Source organism: Indicator indicator, chromosome 20, assembly GCF_027791375.1.
Source record: "Indicator indicator isolate 239-I01 chromosome 20, UM_Iind_1.1, whole genome shotgun sequence".
Classification (NCBI taxonomy): Eukaryota; Metazoa; Chordata; class Aves; order Piciformes; family Indicatoridae; genus Indicator; species Indicator indicator.
In genome coordinates this window covers 2357134-2382553 of record NC_072029.1, presented here as the reverse complement: position 1 = coordinate 2382553, position 25420 = coordinate 2357134, and positions in this window count along the sequence as shown.

The window sequence follows — 25420 nt, the reverse complement described above, 5'->3', positions numbered from 1 at the left end:
ATTTTTTTCTTTTCAAGTAATCACATTTTGAAATTATTTTCCCCTTACATCATACTCTTCTAAAAGATGATTCTCTGAATATACAAAGCTATGCATACATATTTATGTTAGCAAGAGGCCTTCAGCTAGATGTAGTTCATTCCTTCTCTCCTGTTTCATTCTGTAAATTCAGTATATTCCTCTGAACACCTAATTCTGGGTCCAAACATCAAATCTCAAGAGAAAAACTTAGTCTTTTAAACAGTTTTAGAAATCACTTCTCATTTTTTCTTTTTATTTTTGTGCCCAGTTCATTTTAACCTTCTATTCCAAAAATTTGAACATGATGAAATCAAAATATGAAAAATAATGAAATGAAAAGCATGAAAGGTAAGGAAATTTAAAAATGAGGAAAAATAAAGTAAGATAAATAAAATGAAATAAAATGAAATAAAATAAAGTTAAATAAAATAAAATAATAAAAAGAAATGAATAAAAAGAAATGAAATAACATAAAAGAACAAAGTAAAATGAAATTAATTAAATTAATAAAATAAAATGAATAAAAAGAAATGAAATAACATATAAGAAAAAAGTAAAATAAATAAATAAATAATAAAATAAAAAAATAAAATAAAATGAATAAAATGATATGAAATAACACAACATTTTAAAAATAAAATAAAATAAATACAATAAAATAAAATAGAAAAGAGAAGAAAAGGGAAAAAAAGAGAAGAAAAGAGAAGAGAAGAAAAGAGAAGAAAAGAAAAGAAAAGAAAAGAAAAGAAAAGAAAAGAAAAGAAAAGAAAGAAAAGAAAAGAAAAGAAAAGAAAAGAAAAGAAAAGAAAAGAAAGGAAAAGAAAAGAAAAGAAAAGAAAAGAAAAGAAAAGAAAAGAAAAGAAAAGAAAAGAAAAGAAAAGAAAAGAAAAGAAAAGAAAAGAAAAGAAAAGAAAAACTGAATAAAATGAAATGAAATAAAATTAAAAATAAAATAAAGTAAAATAAATAAAATAAAATATACAAAATGAAATGAAATAAAATAAGTAAAATGAAATGAAATAAAATACAAAATAAAATAAAGTAATATAAGTAAAATAAACCAAAATGAAATAAAATTAAAAAAAATAAAATAAAATAAAATAAAATAAAATAAAATAAAAAGGCCAATTTGGAAATGCCATGAGAGGAAAAGAGCTGTAAGGTGGAAGCCTGAACCTTGCTTTTCCTTCTGTTGTATTGATTGCCATTGCTTCTGTTCTGAATGCTTCCTAGGGTGCCTATCTTGCTCTAGTGATTAGAGGTGAATTAGAGGCCAATATCCTGGCAATGTAATAAAAGTTTTGATAATGTTAGTCCAGATAATCTCCCTTTTCATGTCTTTAGACTTCCACATCTGAACTTTCTGTATTAGTGTCAGACCAGAGTGTATTACTGCAGTTGGCTTTTTGCTGTATGAAAACGATAAACAGAATTATTAGTCAAAACCATGTCCTTGCTATTAATTTGGGGGTTGGTCTAAATGACCTTTAGAGGTCCCTTCCAACCCAATGCCTTCTGTGATAATTCTCCTGTGTATTCTCCTTTCATCTGTGAATTATTCTTACTCAACCATTTTTCATCTCTTCCGAGTCCATCAGATGGGCTTGGAATGAAGCAAACTCATTTTTCAATTTGATTTATCTTATCAGTTTCCCCAGAAGACTGAATATAAATCTGCTGAGCCTGCACCACGCTGACTTAAAATGCCAGGTCACCTTTAGTGTGTTCTCTCCAAAGCTGCTGGATCGTTGGAATTGTCTTTCCCTAGGAGAGAGTTCCTTCATGTGCTTAGAAAGAATTCAGTGTCAAGTATCACACAAGTCTCACAGTATATCAGAGGTTGGAAGGGACCTCAAGAGATCATCAGGTCCACCCCCCCTGCCAGAGCAGCAGCACTTAGGGTAGTCTGCACAGGAATGCATCCAGGTGGGGTTGGAAAGTCTCCAGAGAAGGAGACTCCACAGCCCCCCTGGGCAGCCTGTTCCAGGGCTCTGTCACTCTCACTGTAAAGAAGTTTCTCCTCATGTTGAAGTGAAATCTTCAATGTTCAAGATTGAAACCATTGTTCCTTGTCTTATCACTGTAAACCACCCAAAAGAACCTGGCCCCCTCCTCCTGTCACCCACCCCTCAGATATTCATAGACATTGATCAGATCTCCTCTCAGTCTTCTCCAGACTAAACAGCCCCAGGGCTCTCAGTCTCTCTTCACAGGGGAGATGCTCAAGTCCCCTAAGCATCCTCCTGGCTCTCTGTTGGACTCTCTCCAGCAGGTCTCTGTCTGTTTTGAACTGGAGAGCCCAAAACTGGACACAGTATTGCAGGTGTGGTCTCAGCAGGGCAGAGTAGAGAGGTAGAAGAACTTCCCTGCTGGACACCTTTCTTGATGTATCCCAGGATTCCATTGGCTCTCTTGACCATGAGAGCACATTGTTGTCCCATGGAGAACTTGCTGTATTTCAACCTAAAACACTGACAATAAAAAGAAGTTGAGTTTGTAAATTATGAACCAGCTGAGCAACCATCAACACCCATTAGAGCATATTTATGATTGAGGTTTGCATGAATTGCTGCTGAACTGAAGCTCAGCTAAGAGAACCACTGCCTGGGTGGAAAAGGCCCAGGAATGTCATGGGCAGATGGATCATTTTTATGACTTTGTGGGGGACCATTTTTTGCAGAGCTTTACAGTAACCTTAGACCATTTATTGTACAGCATCCATTTCACCTTGTAAATCTTTGTGCAGATCAAGCACAGGAATAGGGACGTGGCCACACACAGCAAAATCTTGAAGAAGCAAAGAAACAGCTGGAATTCAATAATAAATATCAATTTAAGGCTATACAAAGCATGAATCACCTCCACATTTCAAAGGAATAAAGGGAAGGGGATCAGCCACCTGGGTTTGCTGTGATTTTCAGGGACTTCAGATGTTGCCTAAGTACTGAGGAACTGCAGAAAAATCCAAATTGCAGATGCTTAAAATTGCTTTTAATTTTATATTCTAATTGTGACCTGAAGAAGGATCAGATGTAAGCTAAATAACCTCCAACTTTTTCAATGAAATACTGAATTTTTTTTTTTTTCAAAAGGAAAAGCCAGATTCACAAATAATTTTAAAATTGAACCTTTTTTTTTCATTTCAGTTTGGAAATTAGTGGTAAGCTGAGCATGGGGGAGGGATTGAGCTTTTACCTTGTGAGCTCTAATTCAGTTTCTTGGAAGCTGCTAGCACATCTGTTTTGTTAATGAAAGTTGCTTTCTGCGTATGCATAAGGATTAGGCAAAACATTCCAGGTCAGGTTGGTTGGGATTCTGAGCAACCTGACCTAGCTGAAGATCATAGAATGGTTTGGGTTGGAAAGGACCTTAAAGGTCATCAAGTTCCAGCCCTACCTCCGTGGACAGGGACACCTTCCACTAGAGCAGGCTGCTCCAGGTCATGTCCAACCTGGCCTTGAACACCTCCAGGATGTTCACTTCCACAGCTTCCCTGGGCAGCCTATTCCAGTGTCTCATCATCTTCACTGTGGAGAATTTCTGATTGCCAGGTGTCCCTGCTCACTGCAGGCAGGTTGGGCTAGATGACCTGGTGGTCATACTATTCTTGATACAGACCAGGACAAGCTGGCTCATGTTTAGCCAGCTCTCAGCCAGCACACCCAGGTCCTCTTATGCCAGGTAGCTTTCCAAGCCTGTAGTGTTTGTGGGGTTGTTGTGACAACCTGGTTGAAAAATAGTCAGTTCATTTAATTGATTCTTAAAAAAAAAAAAAAATCTTCCTAAAAAGGAACCTTTTGAATCACAGAAAGATTCATGTTGGAAAAGACCCTCAGGATCACCAAGTCCAACCCAGAACCCTACTTTGCAAAGTTCACCCCTAAACCATATCCCCAAGCACCACATCCAAACCACCTTTAAACATATTCAGGGTTGGTGACTAAACCTGGAAGACCATCCTGATGAAAGACCTGCCAACAGAGAAAGAAAATGTAGACAGCCATTCCTTATTTCCTAAGGCAAAAGACAGGGAATGTCACCAGCCAAGTGATTCACTGCCTTTAAAGGACATGGGCAAAGTACCACAGTGCTTTCTAACATGCTCTGGCTTGTCTAATGCAAGGTGATCCTGGTGTGGCTACCACTACAATAACTTCCCTCATAAGTAGCAGCAGAGAAAGTCATAAACCCAACCTGGAGTGCAGATAGTTCTTTGAGAAAATTTATGACCTGTCATAAAATGTTTTACATTCTATGGTGTTTTCAAACAACTTCACAGCTGCTTGAGTTCGCTCTCATGCTGTCCATCTGTCTCTCTTCCACTGAATACAGGTGGCAGGGGTGGAAGAGAGACAGAAGACACTGAAAGAAGAGCTGTGTGTTGGAAAAAAAAAACCAAACCAACAAAATCACAACTTGGTTCTCTCCCTGCTGTTTGAATGTTGTGTTTCTGTTTCCAAGGGTGAAACACCACCAACAGCTACAATGCTGAATGAGCTTTGTTCTGCTTATCTTTTATATTGCACCTTTGATTAGGTTTAATCTGCTTTTATTGATATGCAAGAAGATGGAACTTCTACCTTGCCACAAATTTAGGGCTGCCAAGTACTTTGATATTGCTTTTCTATCACTCACAAGAGCTCCAGACAGGATAAAGGCTATGAATTGTCCAAGGCATACCATGATCTGATAATGTGGTAATAAAGATTTGCTCAGACAGCCAGATGCGACTTTTTTCTCTTGAGATATGTCACCAACTCTTTGACTGAGTACTTGTTAGAACTCCTTTTGTGTAGGCATCAGGCTACCCAAGGCTTTTACACTCTTGCTGTTTCCCATTTTAATGCTGGAGAACTTCTTCATGTTAGGGATGATAGCTATGGCAGCTCTTTATGTACCTGGTAACTCATGTGCCTGTCTCTTCAGGATATCTGCAGGTTTAGACAGGCTTCTGCTAGTAGAATGAGACACCAAGGTTATGCCTTTGATCTCCCTTTTTTCACTCTTGAGGGCTGGAGAGTTTGGGGCAATTGATGTAATCTCATGAACCAAGGTGGCAGAGCTAAGATAATGTTTCCTATACCATAATTTGGCCCCCAAAATTTATAACCTCAAATTTAAAAGACAGATCCACTCCCCTAATCATTTTTGTGGCTCTGAGCTGGACATAGGTTGAAACGTGCATGGGGGAAGCCTTTCAAGGACTAAGAGCAAGGTTTGCAGAGACCAAGGCCAAGGTTTGCAGAGACTAAGACCAATCAGAGCTGCTGGCTGTGTGAAAGCAAAGTTTCACTTTAAAATAGCTTTAATCCAATGCCCTTTCTACTCTTAGCATGTTTTGATTATTAAGGGAAGGCTATTAAGGGAGAGATAAAAATGACTCAAAAGACATCTAAGATAAGAGAGTTCAGAAGATCACAAACTTCAAACTGCTTTAGCACTCGATTCCATCTTTTCCTTACCTAATCTTTTTCATATAATGCCCTCCCAACAAAGTATCATAAACCAATAACATTTGGGTGTGTAACCCTGGCAAAGTCAAGCAATCATTTCCATAAAATGCTGCAGACAGCCTAACAAAAGAAACTTCTGAAGGCCTGAAGTAACTTCCAGGTTCCAGTGATGTTTCAAAGCCTGGTTTCATTCGTAGTACTCTGCATCTCCAAGACAAATCTATCATCGTATCAAAACCACCTTGAGCACTTTAGATGGTAGGAATTGGCTCCAAAGCCTCTTCTGTCACAAGCTAAAATGAAGCAAGGACTGTCTTCTAGACTTGAAGACAGCTAGCAGACCATCTCCCACCCAAACAGCCAACTGCTGTCACTGCAACCTCTGGAACCATGTCCAGAAATTGTATCAAAACCGAACCTCACAAAATATTGCAGGGTGAATAACCCAGGACTGTTCCCAGGTCATACTGAGTGTAGAGTGGCTGGGTCACAACCTGGTCAAAGAGCATCTGTGAGGTGTTCCTCACGTAGCAGACTACTGTAATTCAGCCTTATCTGTAAGAAGGTAAATAGCTTCAAGCGGGTGCCACAGCAGCATGTGATTAAGTGTTCTGGAGATCCATAACTTGCCATTCAGGCTGCCAGCTACCAGCAAGTGCAATCTCAATCCAGTGATGCTGTCTCCTTGTAGAGCCGCAGAAAGCAAGGACTAGCTTTCTGGCTTTGGGATGCCATGTTTCCTGTTTAATGAGGTGTCTTTCAGAAGATGACTTTTACCTCCCTGTTTGTAAAACCAGACCAGTCGTCCAGCCTTGTCTCAGCAGATGTTGTGAAGGTAAAGCTTGCTGAAGGGTAGTGGCTCTTGGACACTCATGTTCAGCAGTGTTGTTCTTTGTAAACAGAATCATTTAAGGCTGGAAAGAGATTTCTGAGATCAAAGAGACCAACCAGCATCCCAGCACCACCATGGCCGTTAAACCATGTGCCAAAGTGCCATGTGTACATGGTTTTGAACACCTTCAGGGATGGCAACTTCCCCAAGCAGCCTGTTCCAATGCCTGAGCACTCTTGCAGGAGAGAAGTTGTTCCTAATATCCAGGCTAAAACTCCCCTGGTGCAACTTGATATTATTTCCTCTCATCCTGTTGCTATTTGCTTGGGAGAAGAGATCAGTATTCAACTCACTACAACCTCCTTTCAGGTGGTTATAGAGAGCCAGAAGGTCTCCTCTTGGTCTCCTCCTCTCCAGACTAAACAAGCTCAGTTCCCTCAGTAATCCCTCATAAGATTTGTTCTTTAAATCCTTATCAGCTTTATTACCCTTCTCTGGACATGCTTTACCATCTCAGTTATAGTATCACAATACCTAAGAGGTTGGAAGGGACCTCCAGAGATCATTGGGTCCAACTCCCTTGCCAAAGCCAACGTCCTTCTTGAGGTGAGGAGCCCAAAACTGAACCCAGTGTTTGAGGTGCAGTCTCACCAGTGCTGAGAACACATCAGTTGAAAGCTAATTTGTTCCCAGCTATGTTGCATTGCCAACTTTTGTACCATTGTAGTCTGGAGACTTTTAAAAGTTATGAATATTCTTCTCTCGCCTGAGGAAAAGTCACTGAAATGAAGATAATATTTTTTTCTTTAATAAACAAACAAACAGAACTTTATTTCCATGAAAAAGTTTCTCTACCAACAGGAAAACCATCAGAAATCCAAGCCTTCAGCCTAAAATAGTCAATTTTCATCTCAGGATTCCTGGAAAGTTAAGTTTAATGTTAATGTAATTTATTCATGTCAAGAGCCTTGAGTCCTCTAGCAGGGCCAGACTTCAAAAGTCCATGTGTTCATTCCAATTATTCCACAGCTTCTGGAAAAAACTTACTTCTCCCTCTCACTTGTGGCTGATGTGAAACTCCTACACACTTTGCTACCTTCAGTGAGGATAAAACAGATTTTTTTTTTCCCTTCTTATTCTATGCTGCAACATCTGGCCATAATTAATTTGGGATCTCACCGTTTCTTGAGGAGACGTCAGCAATAATTTGTATTTGTCCCTTCTCCTCCTTTTCTTTTATTTCTTTTTTTTTTTCCTTTTTTTTTTTTTCTTTTCCCTGTGCAATATCTGGGACATACTTCTCACTGGGAGCTAAACCAAACTGTAAGATGCTCATTCCTGCCTGCGTCATCTCTTCCCAAAACGTATTGCTCTCAGGACAACCTGATGGCTCACGTACCAAACTCCATTTTTTTCCTCCTCTGTCATTTCCAGTATTTGTCACCACCTCATACTTTAAGGTTTAAGCACTGTCCAGGGAGTTGCATAACTTCTGTGCAAAATTCAGATACAAATCAATGCAGAACTGAGGCATTAAGACGAAGCCAAATTATCCTCTGCTAGAACACAGGCAGTTAAACCAATTCTTTATTTTTATTTTTTAAATTTTTATTATTCAATCTTTAATTTTATTTTTTTTCCTCTCCTGTTTGCATTGGGTCTGCAAAGGCAACAGCAATTTTTCATTTTTATGGCCTTTTAACGTGAACTCCTTGTAAGCACAGAACCTGCTGCATGATTGAATACACAGGAAAAAAAAACAACCAACCCAAAACCCTGAAACAGGCTTAATATGAAAAACAGTGAGAAATTTTGAGGCTTGCAATACAGAAATGAAAAAAGAAAAAAAAAAAACAAAACAAAAAACCCCCCCAAAAAAACCCAAAACCAAATCCAGCTACTACCAAAAGGTTTTTTAACTTGAGTCCTTCTCCCAGCTGTGTATTGATGTTGTCTTTCTGCATGCATCAGCTAACCCTGGTGCAAATTGGAAGGGTGGCTGCTCCAACTGACCCTGCTTTAGCAGGGAGTTTGGACTACATTGATCTCACAGCATCACAGAACTTCAAGGGCTGGAAGTGACCTCAAAAGCTCATCCAGTCCAACCCCCCTGCCAGAGCAGGGTCACCTACACCAGCTCACACAGAAACACATCCCAGGTGAGTTTTGGATATCTCCAGAGATGGAGACCCCACAACCTCCCTGTGCAGCCTTTTCCAGGGCTCTGTCACACTCACAGTGGAAATTTTTTTCCTCATATTTATGTGAAACTTCCTATGCCTCCAGAGATCCCTTCCCACAGCCACCATGCTGGGGCTCTGAGATTCTATGCTATGGAGCAGGATGACAGCCAGGGTGGTGAAACTCTTCAGGAAAGCCCATGGAGGGTGATGGACCCTGTGTGCTGGGTGTGGTGGGGAGGGCTATGAATCACTGGCAGCAGGCTAAGCACAGGCTGAAGTGGGCAGCTGCTCTGGTTTGGAAGAGAAAGGGACAATAATACTCTGCTCTGGTGAGGGCACTTCTGGGGTGGTCCAGTTCTGCTCTCCCCATTTCAAAGAGACAAGTGGTTACTGGAGAGAATCCAGTGGAGGCTTATGACGATCGTCTCTGGGAGAAGAAGAGGCTGAGAGACCTGGGGCTGATGAGTTGGAGAAGAGCAGCCTGAGAGGAGATCTTCTCAATGATCAGCAAGAACGAAAGGATGGGGGGTAAGAAGGTGAAGCCAGACACTTGTCCCTGGTGCCCAGGAACAGGGCAAGGGGCAATGGGCACAAAGCAGAACCCAGGAGGTTCCATCTGAACATGAGCAAAATCTTCATTTCAGGGTGACAGAGCAGTGGAGCAGGCTGTGGAGTCTCCTTCTCTGGAGAGATTCCAAACCTGCCTGGACATTGTGATCTGGGGAAAGCTGCTGTGGGTCCTGTAGCAGTGGGGTTGGAGTAGATGGTCTTCAGAGGTTTCTTCCAACCCCTACTAGTCTGTGATATGGGGATAAGGACAACTGATCAGTCTCTGTAGCATGGGTTCCACCCCATTCTGCTTAAAAATCATATATTTGTCTAAACTAGAGGTTCCACCTTTGGTGCCTAATCCCATTTCAATCCTTAGCAAACTCAACTGGTCTCTGTCTGCCATTTCAGAAGGATTTAGGTCTTGGATGTGTCCTGAGTTGTACCTGTCAGCCTTCTGTAGACTCTCAGACACTCTCAGGCATCTTAATGGCATGAGAGGTCTGTGCTTAGGCATCATTATCTAGGCTTTTGGTAATGTCAAAGGAGAGTAACAGGTGCCTCCATTTGAAGTGTTTTAGACAAGAGTGGTGTATTGCTCTTCTCTGCTATGCCAACAAACTGGAGACTTGAATTAGATACTTAAGGTTGGGTGCAGTATCCAAATCTCAGAGCCATCTGAGATACCTCTGGGCACTTGTGACATCTGCACAGGGCTGGCAGATGGGACACAGAGGCAAAGAGGTCTCCCCTCAACCTCCTCTTCTAATGGACTTCTCACTTTAGGAGCTCAGGAAATTTATGCCTCTCAAATGAAGAGGTTCTTCTGCCTAAATACAGGTACCTTGTGCCACTTCTGATATCACAGGACATCCCAATCTGCCTCCAGCTGCTCCTCTGAAGCCCCCAGCTGTCCTGCAAGCCTTGCTTTAAGAGCTCTGAGTGTAACTCAATTATCTTAACCACTTGCAGAATGGATATATGAAGAGCAGAAGGATGTGTTAGCAAGGAAGAGGTGATAAGGTCATTAGTCCCCTAGGACAGGGAAGGAATGATGTGGTTAATTATCCCTTCTGAAGCAGTGAAAGGTTAGTACAGGGTCAAGAGTGCTGTGCTATAAAACCATTATGTAGCGTCTATGGTTGTTAGCTCACAGTGAAGCAGTGAATTTTATTTACCACGTCCATCACTGAATCATGGAACAGTTTTGGCTGGGAAAGACATTTAAAATCATTGGGTCCAACCATTATCTAACTCTACCAAGTCTGGTGCTAAACCATTCCCCTCAACACCACATCTCTGTGTCTTTTAAACACCTCCAGGGATGAAAATTCCACTACCACCCTGGGGAGTCTGTTCCAGTGTTTAATAAATCTTTCAGTGAAGAAGTTTCTTCCAATATCCAATCTAAACCTCCCATGGTGCAATTTGAGGCTATTCCTTTCCAGTCATCTTATCACTTGTTCCTAGGGAGAAGAGACCAACCCCCACCTGGCTCCAACCTTCCTTCAGGGGGTTGTAGGGAGCAAGAAGATCTCCCCTCAACCTCATTTTCTCCACATGAAACAGACCCAGAATATCTTGGTAGATACTTCTTCAAGGGCTAGGACAGAGTTAGAGAGAACATTTAATGGAAAAATTTCTCCCCAATAAATAAAATGTTTCTGAACTTCTCCCTTTTCTACAACAGCAGAACACTTTCCACTGCCTCATGGGCCTTAGTGAATCTCCAGTTTGAAGAAGCTGGTGTCTCCCTCCCTCCCACCTTTTCAGTTCTATGAAAGCTGCTTTCTTCTCTTGGCACTGTCCTAAGAACGTGTCTAAGCCACTTCAGTCATCTGTGCTTGACTCACCTCCAGTGGAAAAATGAGATGCAGAATGATTAATCTCCTTCCTAGGAGCATCAGAATGATGTATGGAAAGGGAAAAGCATGTGTGGTTAAGGTGAAAGTGTGGTGTGAGGGATGTCAGGTTTCTGTTCTCACTTCTGTACCTTGTGGGGATGGGATATGTCCCACTGCCTTATTCCTGGCTGTAGGGTAAGCTTTTATGGGTTACATCTGCCTTGGAAACCTTGGCTTCTCTTGAGTCACCTAAGCAGCACAATAACCACAGAAACAGAGAATGTTAGGGGTTGGAAGAGACTTCTGGACATCATCCAGTCCAACCCACCTGGTGACACAGACACACCTAGAGCAGGTTTCACAGGAAGGCATCCAGGCAGGTTTTGAAAGTCACCAGAGAAGGAGACTCTGCAACCTCTTTGAGCTGCCTAGGCCAGGGCTCTGGCCATCCAAAGAAGTTTTGCCTTCAGTTCAAGTGAAACCTCCTGTGTTCTAGTCCCCTCTGCATCTGCTCTTCTAAACAGTCCTTGGTCCCTCAGCCTCTCCTCATTGGAGAGATGCTGAAGTCCCCTAATCATACTTGTAGCCCCTGCTGGACTCTCTCCAATAGTTCCCTGTCTCCCTCAAACTGGAGAGCCCAGAACTAGACACAATACTCCAGGTGTGGCCTTCCCAGGGCAGAGTAGAAGACGAGAACCTCCGTGGTCCTGCCACTAAACTACTTTATGAAATACTTTCACATCCTAGAGTGGGAGAAGTCTTCCACTTCAAACAGCTAAGCATCAGAAATGAATTGAATCTGTACCTGTGGTTGCATTTCTTGAGGGGCTGTGCTCAGAGTGTAAGAAACCCCAATGGAAGCCTCTGCTCTTGGCTTTTAGGAGATGTTCCACTGAGGAAGCAGTGATGGGTGTCAGTGAGCTGAGCTGCCCCATTTCAGTTTGTATATGTACTGGCCAGAGCCAATTGGCACTCTGCTGTCAGGCAGCAGAACTTCACTCAGCCAATCTAACCTTTTTCAGCAGGAGCATTTTACTCAGTGGAAAACACCAGTAAATTAATAATTAAATTAATAACCAAATTAATCATTAAATTCATAATGAACTCTTACATTACATTATTAAATTCATAATTAATACAACATTATTAAATGAATAATTTTCCTTGAATTTGATTCCCCCCCCCTCCTTAAACCTTTCTCTGACCTTAGCTGTTATCTTTCTGAAATCAGAGGTGTGACCTCTCTCTCCTCTATTCTTTCCACAGGTGAGAGGAATAAAATAATAATAACCATCATCATAACTAGCAGAAAAAAAACCCTCATCAAATCATCTGTTTAGTCTCATCTCCTTGGTTTTGTTGCTGGTCAGTCTGGTGAAGCACTGAGCTGAGAAGTCTGTGGTGTCACTGTTCATTAATGTAAATAGGAGGAAATGGAAACACATTCCAAGAGCTGGATTCACACTTGCACTGAAGGCAGTGGAAAGAGACCAAGAAGTGGGTGGGCATGTCATTTAGTAGTATGTTCCCCTGTTTACAGCACAAGTACTTTCTCACCTTTCAACAGCTCTGCTTAAAGTCACTGAGATGGACCACTGGAGCTATTGCTGCAAGACTTCATTCATCAAATGGCTCCTGCTTTGTTGAGTAGCCCTGTTTAAACACCAACCAGTAGCAGGGCAGCACCTGAACTCATGCAAACAGGGAAATCTTGGGTCATGCACTAGTTAATGGTCTCCAGATGAAGACCAGGGCTGGGATTCTTTTCATGTAGCTGTTGATGTTTTATCGTCTTTTTCAGAGCTGGCTTCTTCTTTCATAACCAGTGGAAGTGTAGTGAAGCCACTCAGTGGAGATCATCATCTCCTCCTAAAATACCTGGTAAAATAGGTCAGACAGTCTGTTCCTGAGAAGTTTGTTTCTCTTCATTGAGAACGTGGAGATCCAAGTGTGGCTGGGTCACTTCCAGATGAGATGACTCACCACCATCCATTGGATTTCCCTGAAGTTTAACCAATAACACTTTATTGACCAGCCTTGACCAGACCTTGGGAGGTCCCCTGAGACTCTGTTGTGTCCCAGCTGGGTGTGTCCCAGCTGGGTCTGTCCAGCAGACAAGCTGCAGGGCTTGCCAAAAGCAGTGAGCATGGCTTCAGTTAAACCATGGATTGGCCTTGAAAAATACCTTTTCCAGGATGAGCTTAAAGCTCATTGGGCTTTTAGTTGGACAGCAGCAAAGGAGGAGGAGTTTGCACACAACTGGTCAGTGGCAACTGGCAACATGGTGGCAAATAAGGGTAAAGAAGAGAGGTCACCTGCAGGGTCACCTGCTCAGGGAAGGGAAAGGTAATCTTGTGAGAAATGTCTCAGAGCCAGAGTTATTGTCCATGCTGTTGCTGGAAAGATGGATGAATGTGCTTCAAGGACAGCCAGCCCCCAGCCCAGCCTGGCTGCTGCTCACAGCAGACAGGCAGAGGTTCCAGTGCACTCTCACAAGCAGTGGGGGCATAGAATCCTAGAATAGAATCATGGAGTGCACTGGTTGGGAGGGAGCTCCAGAGGTCATCTCGTCCTAGCCCCCTGCACTAAGCAGGGAATCCCCAACAGGATCAGGTTGCTCAGAGCCCCAGCAAGCCTGACCTTGAATGTCTCCAGGGATGGGACATCTACCACCTTCCTGAGCAACCTGTTCCAGTGCTCCACCACCCTCCTAGTAAAGAACTCCTTGTCATGTCTCTCTTGATGTCCCCTGCAGTCTGCTGCCCGAGTGAGTGGCCTACTTTGTACCTCAAGCCAAGGCTGCTGCTGGCTCTGAGTGCCAAGCTGCCTTAGGCTCAGCATAATAAACAAATTGTGTGGTAGACCACAGGCAAGTTGGAAAAGATGAAGCTCCACTTTAGCTCTGCTGTCATCAGTGCCCCCCAGGGAACGCAGCTCTCCAGCAGATCTGATTCTTGGATGGAGCTGGCAATTCCCAGTTTTCTGTGGCCAGCAGAAAGCTGAAAGCCACCAGAGATTCTTGTTATCAAGTCTGAGGTTCAAAAGGCCAGGCCAGGCTCCCAGGGAACAGCTGTGAGGGCCACCAATGCTCCGCAGCCAGCAAACAGATGCCACTCTTCCATGACAACATTACAGGGCTTGTTTCATAGGCAGCATCCGGATGCTACTAGCTATGTTTTAACCATATGCAGCTCTTTTCCTTACCTGTCATCATCTCCAAGTGCTTGGCACCTTTGACACAAGCAGCTGAGCTCAGGACAGAAGGAACTGGATGGGAATCATGCGAGTGGTTTACGTTGGAGATGATTCTACATAATCAAAAAAACCCTTGGCCTTAAAACGCAGAAATCCTCTTCTTTCTTTCCTTCCCTCAGGGCTCACAAGAGTTCAAAGACCACACAAAGCAACTGCTAAAACACTTTGGACTGATTCTAGGCTTCAGAGCAACTGTAAATAGACCTAAATTCCAAAACCAGAGAATGAGTAGATTCTCCCTTTCAGATGTTCTGGACAGCAATCAAATTCAGAGCATAGGACAAGAAGGACTCCTTCAGGTCATAGAATTGTAGAATTGTTAGGGTTGGGAGGTCCTCTAATTCCAGTCTGCTGCCAACAAAATGCTTTCCTGCAGCCTATCACAATCTCTGCTACACCTAACAGCTTCTAGACACAGACACCTAAGAGCTTCTAGACACAGAAAGAGAAGGAGGGGGAGATAACAGAGAGCATTGAGGCTGGGCCATTGAAATGCAAAACGATAATTGCCATGAGAAGTAATTATTCCCTTCCAGTGTTCACACAGTTGAAGACCCTCCAGAAACCCGCCAGGAAATCAGGATGAGGTTATCATAGAGGCAATGGTGAGGAAGGGATGTATTGATATCTCCAAGTTGATTGTAAAGAGAGAAGTTCTAAACTTTGCATCCTTTGTGTTTTCCCTCTGCTTACCTTGACTGCAGTCTCATCTCCTCCCAAACAAGATTTTTCCCAGAGCCCTTGTGGGGCAAGCCAGCAACTCCAAAGACTCTGCTTTTCCATCAGAGATTTTCCATGTGAATTTGAACACTCAGCTCTTCATCTGTTAAAGTTCTGTGTACTAAAAGATGATGCTGAATGGAAAAAACAGTCTGCCTCTTGCAGAGATGCCATCTGCAGTGACTGTACCAGGAGTGTGTGGGGATTTAAATTACATCTGCTGGAATCCTGTGTATTTCTGAACGTTAAGGTTATGAACTAAACCAAACCAAAACATGGCTGGGGATTTTTTTTTTAATTGTAATTATGGACAAAAATGGTCAAGTTGCATGACAGAGAACAGATAGAAGCAACCTCACTTTTGTTGTTTCTAAAAAGACAAATCTTATTGATTTATGGGAACTGCTGGAGAGAGTCCAGCAGAGGCTATGAAGATGCTGAGGGGCTTGGAGCATCTCTGTGAGGAGGAAAGGCTGAGAGCCCTGGGGCTGATGAGCCTGGAGAAGAGAAGCCCCAGAGGGCATCTGAGCAATGCTCAGCAAGAGCTAAAGGGTGGGAGGCAAAAAGATGGGGCCAGGCTCTTTTCAGTGGTGCCCAGTGAGAGGGCAAAGAGCAACAGGCACAAACTGGAATTCAGGAGGCTCCATCTGGAGATAAGGAGAAATTTCCTTGCTGTGAGGGTGCTGGAGCCCTGACCCAGGCTGCCCAGAGAGGTTGTGGAGTCTCCTCTCTGAAAAAATTCCAAACCCATTTGGACATCGTGAATCTGGGCAACCTACTGTGGACGACCCTGCAGTGGGGCTGGACTACACAATCTCCAGAGGTCATCTCCAACCCCTACCTTTCTATCAGTCTGTGATTTTCTGATAGGTAAACCTTTCATTTTCAGCAGCCTTTGACTCAAGACTGTTGAGTGCTGGTCATGCCTCATTGCTTACCTGAAAGAGTGGAAAATGCACAGGTAATTCAAAATGAGATGAAAATGCAAAACTGTGCCTTTCCTTCATGGAATCTAGAACCCTTTTTTTAGGAAAAGAATCACAGAATGCATTCATTTGGAAGGGATCCTTGGAGGTCATCTTGTTCAACCCCTCCTCAAGATCATCATGTCCAACCATCACCTAGCTCTACCCACTCTGCTGCTAAACCATCTCACTGCAGTAATAATTATCTCATGGTGTTTATGAACTTAACAGGAGATCTCTTATTTCAAAACCTTGGAACTATTTTGTTTTCTACCAGAATGACAAAGGTATTGCACTGTACAATACCTAGCAGCTCACTTCTCTCCTGCTCTGAGGCTCTTCTCTTCCCATTGGCTGTGAAGGGACAAAGTGCACTGCATCTGGTGGGGGGTTTGGGATGGTTTTTTTACATGTGGTGTGGTTGAGTTGGAGATGAAAATACCACTCAGTTTGGTTCCCCATCTATTTTGATCCTATTGATAAACAACTAACCAGCATCATCTGGAAAGAGGAATGTGAAATGAAGCTGGAGGGGAGGGCACAGAGCAGTTCTCTGACCTAAGCTACAAATAGTCCCAGATTTGGTACATAATGATCAGGTAAAGGCAACTGCAGGGAAGATTTTCCTTAAGGGGTTCAGATAACATAATCCAGAGCAGAATTTCATTCTCATGCCAATATTTTTTTTTTCTCTCTGATCTTATTAGAATGAGAACAAGGAAAAAAAAAAAAAGAAGGAAAAAAAAAAAAGAAAGAAATTATTTTTTTGTCTTGAAATACCATAAGGGTAGAACTTTCTGCAACATTTCAGAGTCAGGACCATGAGGTTTTTATTTGGAAATGCCACAAGAAGCACCGTTTCTACATGACTCCTTCCAAATGAAGAACACATGGCTGCAGGAAGTGCCTGGAATGGTATTATCCTCTATAAACACTCCTGCTACAGACAGCTAACAGCCTGCTTCAGAGGAAGATGGCTGAGGGGAAGGAGAGAAAGCCATCAGCTGACTTACATCATATGACCTGTGAGAAGTGATTATAGGTGTTTAAATGCCTCCCAGGGACTTGCATGTCTGCTCAGGTTTTCAGACCTTCTGCAAAATTCATCGGGTGGAAGGAAAAGGCACAAAAACCCCTAAGGATGAAAAAAACCCAACCCACCAACCAGTGGGCTGCAGACTGGCAGATGGGTGTGACCTTTTATTAGACAATTTTACTGAAGAGGGGAAAACCTGCTGAGGGCATGTTCTCTTCCTGGTTTTGTTCTGTCTCCTTTCCCAGGCCTCTGGCTGTCCTCACCCTTGTCTCTGCTCTGTTAGCAGTTACAGCAGAGGAAGCATGAGATGCTTGCTCCACTGTTTTCTGGCTGTGACCTTCTCAGCTGGAGTGAGCAGATAAAGTAAATCAGAGCAGATAAAGTAAATCAGAGCAGGAGTTGGTGTTATTTCTTCACAGTCACTCAGAACCATGGGATGATAGAGGTTGGAAGGAATCTCTGGAGATCATCTAGTCCAATCCTCCTGCTAAAGCAGGGTCACCCACAACAGGTTGCACAGGATGGTGTCCAGGTGGGGTTTTAGTGACTCTAGAGATGGAGTCACTGCATTACTGCTCTGGGCACCCTCTTCCAGGGCTCCAGTACCCACAAAGTAAAGAAGTCTCTCCTCTTGTTAAGAAGAATCTCTTCCTGCTAAGGAACTTCCTATATTCCAATTTGTGCCCATTACCTCTTGTCCTGTAAAAACACTGGCCCCATCCTCCTAACACCCACCTTTGAAGTATTGATAAGCATTGATTAGATCCCCTCTGAGTCTTCAGGAAGAAAATTGCACCAGTTAAGTTCCATGCCTGTACGTGGAGAAGGCAGTGCCCTCTCTACTGACATCCTAAGGGTAGTTGGAATCCTGTCACATGGAGCAAAACTAGAAATGGGGAGATTCAAATTGGATGTTAGGAGGAAGTTCTTCCCCATGAGGGTGGTGAGACACTGGCACAGGTTGCCCAGGGAGGTGGTGGAAGCCTCATCCCTGGAGGTTTTTAAGGCCAGGCTGGATGTGGCTGTGAGCAACCTGATGTAGTGTGAGGTGTCCCTGCCCATGGCAGGAGGGTTGGAACTGGATGAGCCTTGGGGTCCCGTCCAACCCTGACAATTCTATGATTCTATGTGTCCTCAGGCACACCAAATAATCTGGGAGAATTCTGGTGATTCTGGAGCTCATGGCAGTGATTTTGCTAGCAGTGGTATTATGGCCATGTTGTAGTGACTGAGACAATTTCCTGGTGCTGCTGTAATAAATAAAGATTTAGAGACACAGAATGCACTGGGTCAAAAGGGGTCTTTAAAAGACATCTAGCTCAACCCCCTTGCAGCAAGCAGGGACATCCTCAGCTAGATCAGGTTCCTCAGAGTCCCATAAAGCCTTGAATGTCCTCAGTGGTGGAGTCTCTCTACCACCTCCCTGGGAAAGCTGTTCTAGTGTTCCAACACCTTCATAGTAAAGGACTTCTTCCTCATGTCCAATCTGAATCTCTGCTGCTCTAGTTTCAAAGCATTGCCCTTTGTCCCCTTGTGCTGCAGGCCTTTGTAACCAGTCCCTCCCCATCTTTCCTGTAGGCCCACTTTGGGTGCTGGACAGCCATTAGAAGGTCTCCCTGGAGTCTTCTCTTCAGAAGGCTGAACAACCCCAACTCTCTCAGCCTGTGCTCATAGGAGAGGTGCTCCAGTCCTCTGATCATCTTCCTGGCCCTCCTGGGGACCTTCTTCATCAGGTCCATGTCCTTCTTGTGTTGAGGGCCCCAGAGCTGTACGGCAGGTGGGGTCACACCAGAGCAGATCAGAGGAGCAGAATCACCTCTCTTGATCTTCTGGCCAGGCTTCTTTTGGTGCAGCCAAGTATGCAATTGGCAAATTGTGGTAGACTTGAGGTGCTAATACAGGATGGTTATCATGATGCTAATACAGGAGGTTAACCTCAACAGAAAGAGACAAAGGTTCTTCATTAGCAAAGCAACTCATCTCCACGAAGCTGCACCAACCTTTGAGGGAGTACTTGCTGCCGTAATTCATGCTGGGAGTGCATGACTAGAGCAGGGGCTGCAAAGCATGAGTGTGATGGTTTTGAAGAGAATAGACAGCGACTTCTGTGGTGTTGTAAGATATTATCATCATCTTCAAGGTAGGGGAGCCAGCAAGATTAGCAAAAACCAGTGAGGATGAGAGACTAACACACAGCAGTGAAGACAACTTGGACACACTGTGGGGACACCACGTGAGAGTGGAGTTGGAAAAGGCAGCTGAAACAGCTCCTTTGAGCACGGAATTAGTCTGAAACAAACCTCACTATCAGCAGAGAGGAGCAGTTGTGCTGACAAAGATAGCAGGGGGGGCATGGACAGCAAGGAGATCTGTGATACTGCAGGGTACTGCAGAAGCTGAATCATCATTGTGAGCTGAACCACCTGGGACTGGAGAGCCAGAAGAGTGATGTCAGGGAGCAGAAAGGTGAAGCTGATTCAGTGATGGGGCTGGGGAGTGCACACCTGGGATGCTGCACTCTTGGGCATCTCATTACCAGAAAGACACAGATGAGCCAGAGAAGGTATGTTGGGAGGAACCCAATTCCATGATTAATTGACTGAAGAAAACAGCCTATGAGTCATCTGCAAAGATGAATGGCTTGGCTCTGAAACCATAGCATGGGGAACTTAATAACAGTCTACAGACATATGAGGGGAGGTTACCAGAAAGCAGAAATAACTTTTTTAGTACAGCATCACAGAATGGTAGATGTTGGAAGGAACCTCTGGAGATCACCTAGCCTGACTCCTCTGCTAAAGCAGGGTCACCCCAAGTAGGTCACCCAGGATCACAATGTCCAGGTGGGTTTGGAATCTCTCCAGAGAAGGGAACTCACAACCTCTCTGGGCAGTCTCTTTCCATGCTCTGTCACCTCCACAGGAAATAAGTTACTCCTGTTCAGATGGAATCTCCTGGGTTCCAGCACTTTTGTCCCTTGTCCTTTTGCTGGATACCACTGAAAAGAATCTGGCCCCAGCTTCTTGACCCTGCCCTTCAGGTATTGATCAGTATTGAGATGATCCCCTCTCAGGCTGCTCTTCTCCAGGCTCAACAGCCCCAGAGCAAAGTAGGAGAAGAACCTCCCCTGACCTGCTGGTTATGCTGTTCTTGATGCACTCCAAGGAGTGCAGCCTAACAGGGAGCAAAGGGCTGATATTTGGACAGGGAAATGATACAAATCAAATTGCTGGAGCAGTCTGTTGGTGGGAATGGGGAGCAGGGCAGGATTTGAGCTGCTGCTGCGTCACCATTGCTTGATAAAGCTTTAGAAACCTGCAAAACAGTTATTTTGTGTTCTGGGAAATGAGGGGAAACTGTTGTTTATTGGGGTCATAAACCTTCCCTTTGTGAATGAGCTGATGCAGTAGGGCTCTGGGAAGAACAAACAGGGAAGCAATACAAAACCTCCAGATAAGCAGCTCTGGGTACACACTTGAAAGACGGTGGAGAAAGCGATTAGCTCTCGACAGGCTGCCTCCTTTTTGTGCTTTGTCAGAGGGAGGTGTTGCCAGATCAAAGTGCTAGAAAAAGAATGGATTCATTCCCTTTCTGAGGAGCTGCAGGGACTTCAATGACACAGAATTTCTGTCATCTCAACACAGGTAATCACTAGATGAGTGGTGAGCAAACCTGTGTTGGCTCTTATGGACACTGGGGTGCCTTCTGGGATGCCTTTGCTCCAAGTAAAGCTCTACAACTCCCTGACAAGAAGTTGGAGTGAGGTGGGTGTTGGGCTTTTCTCCCAAGTGGTAGAATGAGAATGGCCTCAAGAAGCACCAGGGGAGCTTTAGGTTGGAGATTAGGAAAAATTTCTTCCCTGTAAGAGTGGTCAGGCATTGGAACAGGATGCACGGGGAGGTGTTGGAGTCACCATCCCTGGAGATGTTCAGGAAACCTGTGGACATGACAGTTTGGTACATTGTTTAATGACCATGGTGGTCTTAGCTTGATTGTTTTACTCAATGATCTCAGAGACCTTTTCCAACCAAAGCAATTCCAGGATTCTCAGTAACATAGCTTTCACTTTCCCTTTTTGGAAGCCCTTACTTGTTAAATATTAGTTATGATTTAAAGCACCGCCAGAAAGAGAGCTGGAAGGTTGGCTCTGGAACAAGCAGAGGTAATTTTGCTTCCTATCAGGCAGGTGAGATAAGCTGATGAAAGAAAATAGCACCATACTGCCACTGGAGCCAGAGGGCAGGTGGAAGCCTGGGATAACGATCATGGAACAGAACCATGCAATCATTAAAGCTGGAAAAGTGATGCAAGCTCATCAAGTCCAACTGCCAACACACCACCAGCATGCCCACTAAACCAAGTCCCAGAGTCACAACCTTTCAGAGAGTTTCATAGAGACAGAAGTTCTGCCCTCAGCCTCCTCTTCTGCAGATTAAACCACCTCAGCTCCCCCAGCTGCTCCTCACATGACCTGTTCTCTACACCCTTCCCCAGCTCCATTGTCTTCCTCTACACATACTCCAGCACCTCAGTGCCTTTCTTGTAGTGAGAGGCTCCAAATGGCTAAAGCAGTCACTGGAGAACTGCTAAACTAAATTCCAACCCATGATGTGCCTGTGGGTCTCTCCCTTTCATGATGCATGCCCTCAGCTGAGATGCTACAGATTTCCCTGCCGCCCTCTCTCTTCTTTAAAGGAAAGTTTGCCAGGTGGTGTTTCATCTGCGTCAGAAAGAAAAGTGTAGTTGGAAACCTCAAATGCTTTTCTGAGGTCAAAGAGATGCTTTGCTCAGCAGTTCCCAGGGTTGAGCTCCAAAGCAATATTTGCTATGTTCAGAGATCTATATATGAAGACCCTGCCTCTGACTGCACCCAAACTAGTGCCAGAGCCTTCTGCACATGAGCTGCATCTGTGCTAAAAAATGAGGCTGTGCCACCCCACCCATGCTCTGGCATCAAGGTGAATTGTCACAGTGAACTCCTGTAAGAATCACCCAGGGTTCTTATCCATATTTCTAGGAGGTCTCCTACCAAAATTTAAAGGCAGTACCTCTGCTCCTTGCTCCAACACAAGAAGGACATTGAAATGTTGGAGGCAGCCCAAAGGAGGCTGCTAAGATGATCAGAGGCAGGAGCACCTCCACTATGGGGACAGGCTGAAAGAGCTGGGGATGTTGAGCCTGGAGAAGGTTCTAGGGATAACTTAGAGCAGCCTTCTAGTACCTGAAGGGGACTACAAGAAAGCTGTGAAGGGCTTGTGGTGATAGGATGAGTAGGAATGGCTTTAAATTGGAAAAGGGGAGACTTAGACTGGAGATTTGGAAGAAATTCTTTACAGTGAGGGTGGTGAGACTGTGGTGAGACTGGAACAGGTTACCCAGGGAATTTGTGGATACCCCCTTCCTGGAGATGCTCAAATCCAGGTTGGACAGAGCCTTGAGCAACTTGGTCTAGTGGAAGGTGTCTCTGCCTGAGGCAGGAGGGTCAGAACTGGCTGATCTTCGAGGTCCTTTCCAACTCCAACTATTCTGTGATTCTCTATGATGGAGGACCCTTCTAATCCAAACCCTTCTATGATTCTATGATTACATGAAATTAGGAGGCAGATCTTTATGTCGATGAACTCCACAAGCATCAAATTCATTTGAGGGGTTGGACCTGATGATCTCCAGAGGTCCCTTCCAACCCCCACGATGCTGGAATTCTGTGACATTGAAATCAGATGCATCCAGTATGATCTACTTCAGGCAAGTCTGCATTCCTTTTTATTTTCATTTTGCTTGCTTTTGTCAGTGTGTATTTCATGATGTCTTTTTTTATTTTAAAGTGTTCTCTGGAGTGTTAGGTACTACTGAGTTAAAACTTGGTGGTTGCTATTTACTCACTGATTACTGAGCTTTGCTTAAAACATCTCACACTAACCCAATTTCGGGGAACCTGCTAGCAAACAAACTTATTCATAGACATATTTCTGTCTGGGATAGAGAAAGTTTTGTTTTCTCTTCACAGAGGCTTATCTCTCTGGAGTAGACTGAGAGGATGTAGGAGGATAATTGAAGAGCAAGCATTGACCAGTTTTCAGTCCAGGAGCTGACAGAATTTCTCTGCATTTGATTTCAAGCCCATAGCAGAATGGCTCTGTGTGAATGAGGCCATGCTCGGCAGAAGGTGGAAGACTTAGGTTTTTTATTCTTTGACCTCTCCAATGCAAACAGCACAGCATAGTCATGATGGGGCTGATTCACATCCACTGAAATCTTTCTATGGATTTCAACAGGCTTTTGACCCAGCCTGAAATGTCTCCCATATGTGATGGGAACCAGAGTTAAGGCAGCTCTCCTGCATCACGGCTCGGCACCTTACCCAAGCCCTCCCTTCCTCTCCTGTTGTCTGAAGAAAGCTTTCAAGCAATCATTTGAAGAGTCTTCTCAGACCACTGGAAGCAATAAATAACAACAAAAATTGTAAAAATGCTCCTTGTGAAGCAGGCCTCCCAGCTGAACTGAGGGAGATGGCCCCAAAATGCAGGAGTTTCCTATGCGATATAGGAGATTTGGCAGCGGGAGTGGAATTCTATCTCATTCCAGACAGTGAAAATAACCAAAACCAGGAGGCTTTTCATGGAACAAATGCAAACCATGTGACCCCTCACAATGGAAAAACTGTAGCTGCTTTCAGCTCCCTAAGCCCTGACACTTCTTTTTGATTTAACCACAATAATCTGAGTGGAAAATGAATAAATGTTGAGGTTTGGTTGTGTTTTTTGGTTGTTTTGTGTTGTTTTTTTTTTCTTTCTTTCAATAAATCTGTGCACAAGTGAGAACAGGGACCAGAATAAAAGCTTTTCATGACATAAAGTGCATATGTTTGGATTCCTGACAACTTTTTATTTCTCTTGTTTTGTGTTATGATTATTAGGCCTGGTTGTACCATTTATTAAAAAAAAAAAAAAAGCCAAAAAAACCAAAACCCAAACTATTGTTAAGGCAAGGACAGTGCTAGCAGTTGCTAAGCTTGAAGTGAAAGCTTGATTTGTAACAAGATGACCTGAATCAAAATACAATCATCTAGTTTTGTGAGTTAAAAATGAAATCCAATTCAGAAATAAGTCTGAGATGTGGCCAGTCTGAGATGTGCTCACCTGGGCAAGGTTTCTGCCTGTTGAAATGGGATTCATTGAGCATGAAGTCTCTAATGCCTGCTAGCACAAGAAATTAAATCATAGAATCTCAAGAAGATTTGGATTGGAAGGGATGTTAAAAATCATCTAGTTTTAATCCCCTTGCTGTGGGCAACCTTGTGCTAGCCCAGGTTGGACAAGACCTCATCCAGCCTGGCCTTGAGCACCTCCAGGGAGGGGACATCCACAGCCTCCCTGGGCAACCTGTTCCAGTGTCTCACCACCCTCACTCTAAAAAATTTCTTGCTGATCTCCATCCTCAATCTCCCCTCTTCCATCTCAAAACCATTGCCCCTTGTTCTGTCACTACAAGTCCAGGGATGGGGCATCCACAACTTCCCTGGGCAACCTCTTTCACTGGCTCATTACCCTCATTGAAAAGAATTCATTTCTCATGTCCAGTATAAATCTACCCTCTTCCAGCTTAAATTCATTGCCCCTCATCCTCAGACTGGGAAAAACTGGGAAGACAGAGAATCCTCCACCAAAGAAAAGAATTTTAAACAAAATATTTTCCCCATCACCTGGAGGACAATAACACATCTGGAAAATGTTTCCAGCCAATCTGTTCAGGAACTCAGCACAGAAATAAGCTTTGGAGCCCAGTCAAGGGTTCGGGGAAGTGATGGAGGAGTGATGAATAGGTAAATCAAGTTGAGATAAGTGACAAGGAGAAGCACACCAAGCAGAAAGTGCATTGCCTCATTCTCCTCCCTATGTGTCAGTGGTGGGTTGGAATGATTTCTTCCCCTTTGCCAGGTCCTGAGGATGTGTCCACTACTGAAGGCCAACAGCATTCTCTTTTGGAGATGCTCTGACAAGGTGTAAAAGAGATTTATAGCCTTTATCACTTTGGAGACATATTTTGCTGTGGAGGTGTAGATCCCTGTATAGCACATTTACACTAAACAACACAGGGTTTGGGCTCTTCTTCTGCCTATCTGTCATAAGTCTCTCAGCAGCCATCCAAGACCTACCTCAGCCTTACAGGAGTCTGCAGACCAGAGGCTGGAAAAAAAACATATGCACACACATGAGATAGTAGAGCTAGGAAACATCTTTTACATATATTGATGCATGTTTTGAGATCTTAGCCAACAGAAACAAAATTAATATAAGCCAGGAATGCTTCCTTGACTTCATGGCTGAGGTGGAGCATCACAGTCTATGGCAGCTGAGATCCAAGTTCTGGTGTTTCAGTGCAGTAATTATCACTTAATGAGCAGAAAATTTCTGCTAAGATGATTAGATGATTTCCATGGAGGAATCCCATTTGCATAAGTTGAAATCAGTCAATTGAGAGGAGGATTAACTTCTGATCACTACCTGTCAGTGTGGCCTGTTCTCCAACCACTACCATCAGTCTAATTATCAGCCCTGGAGT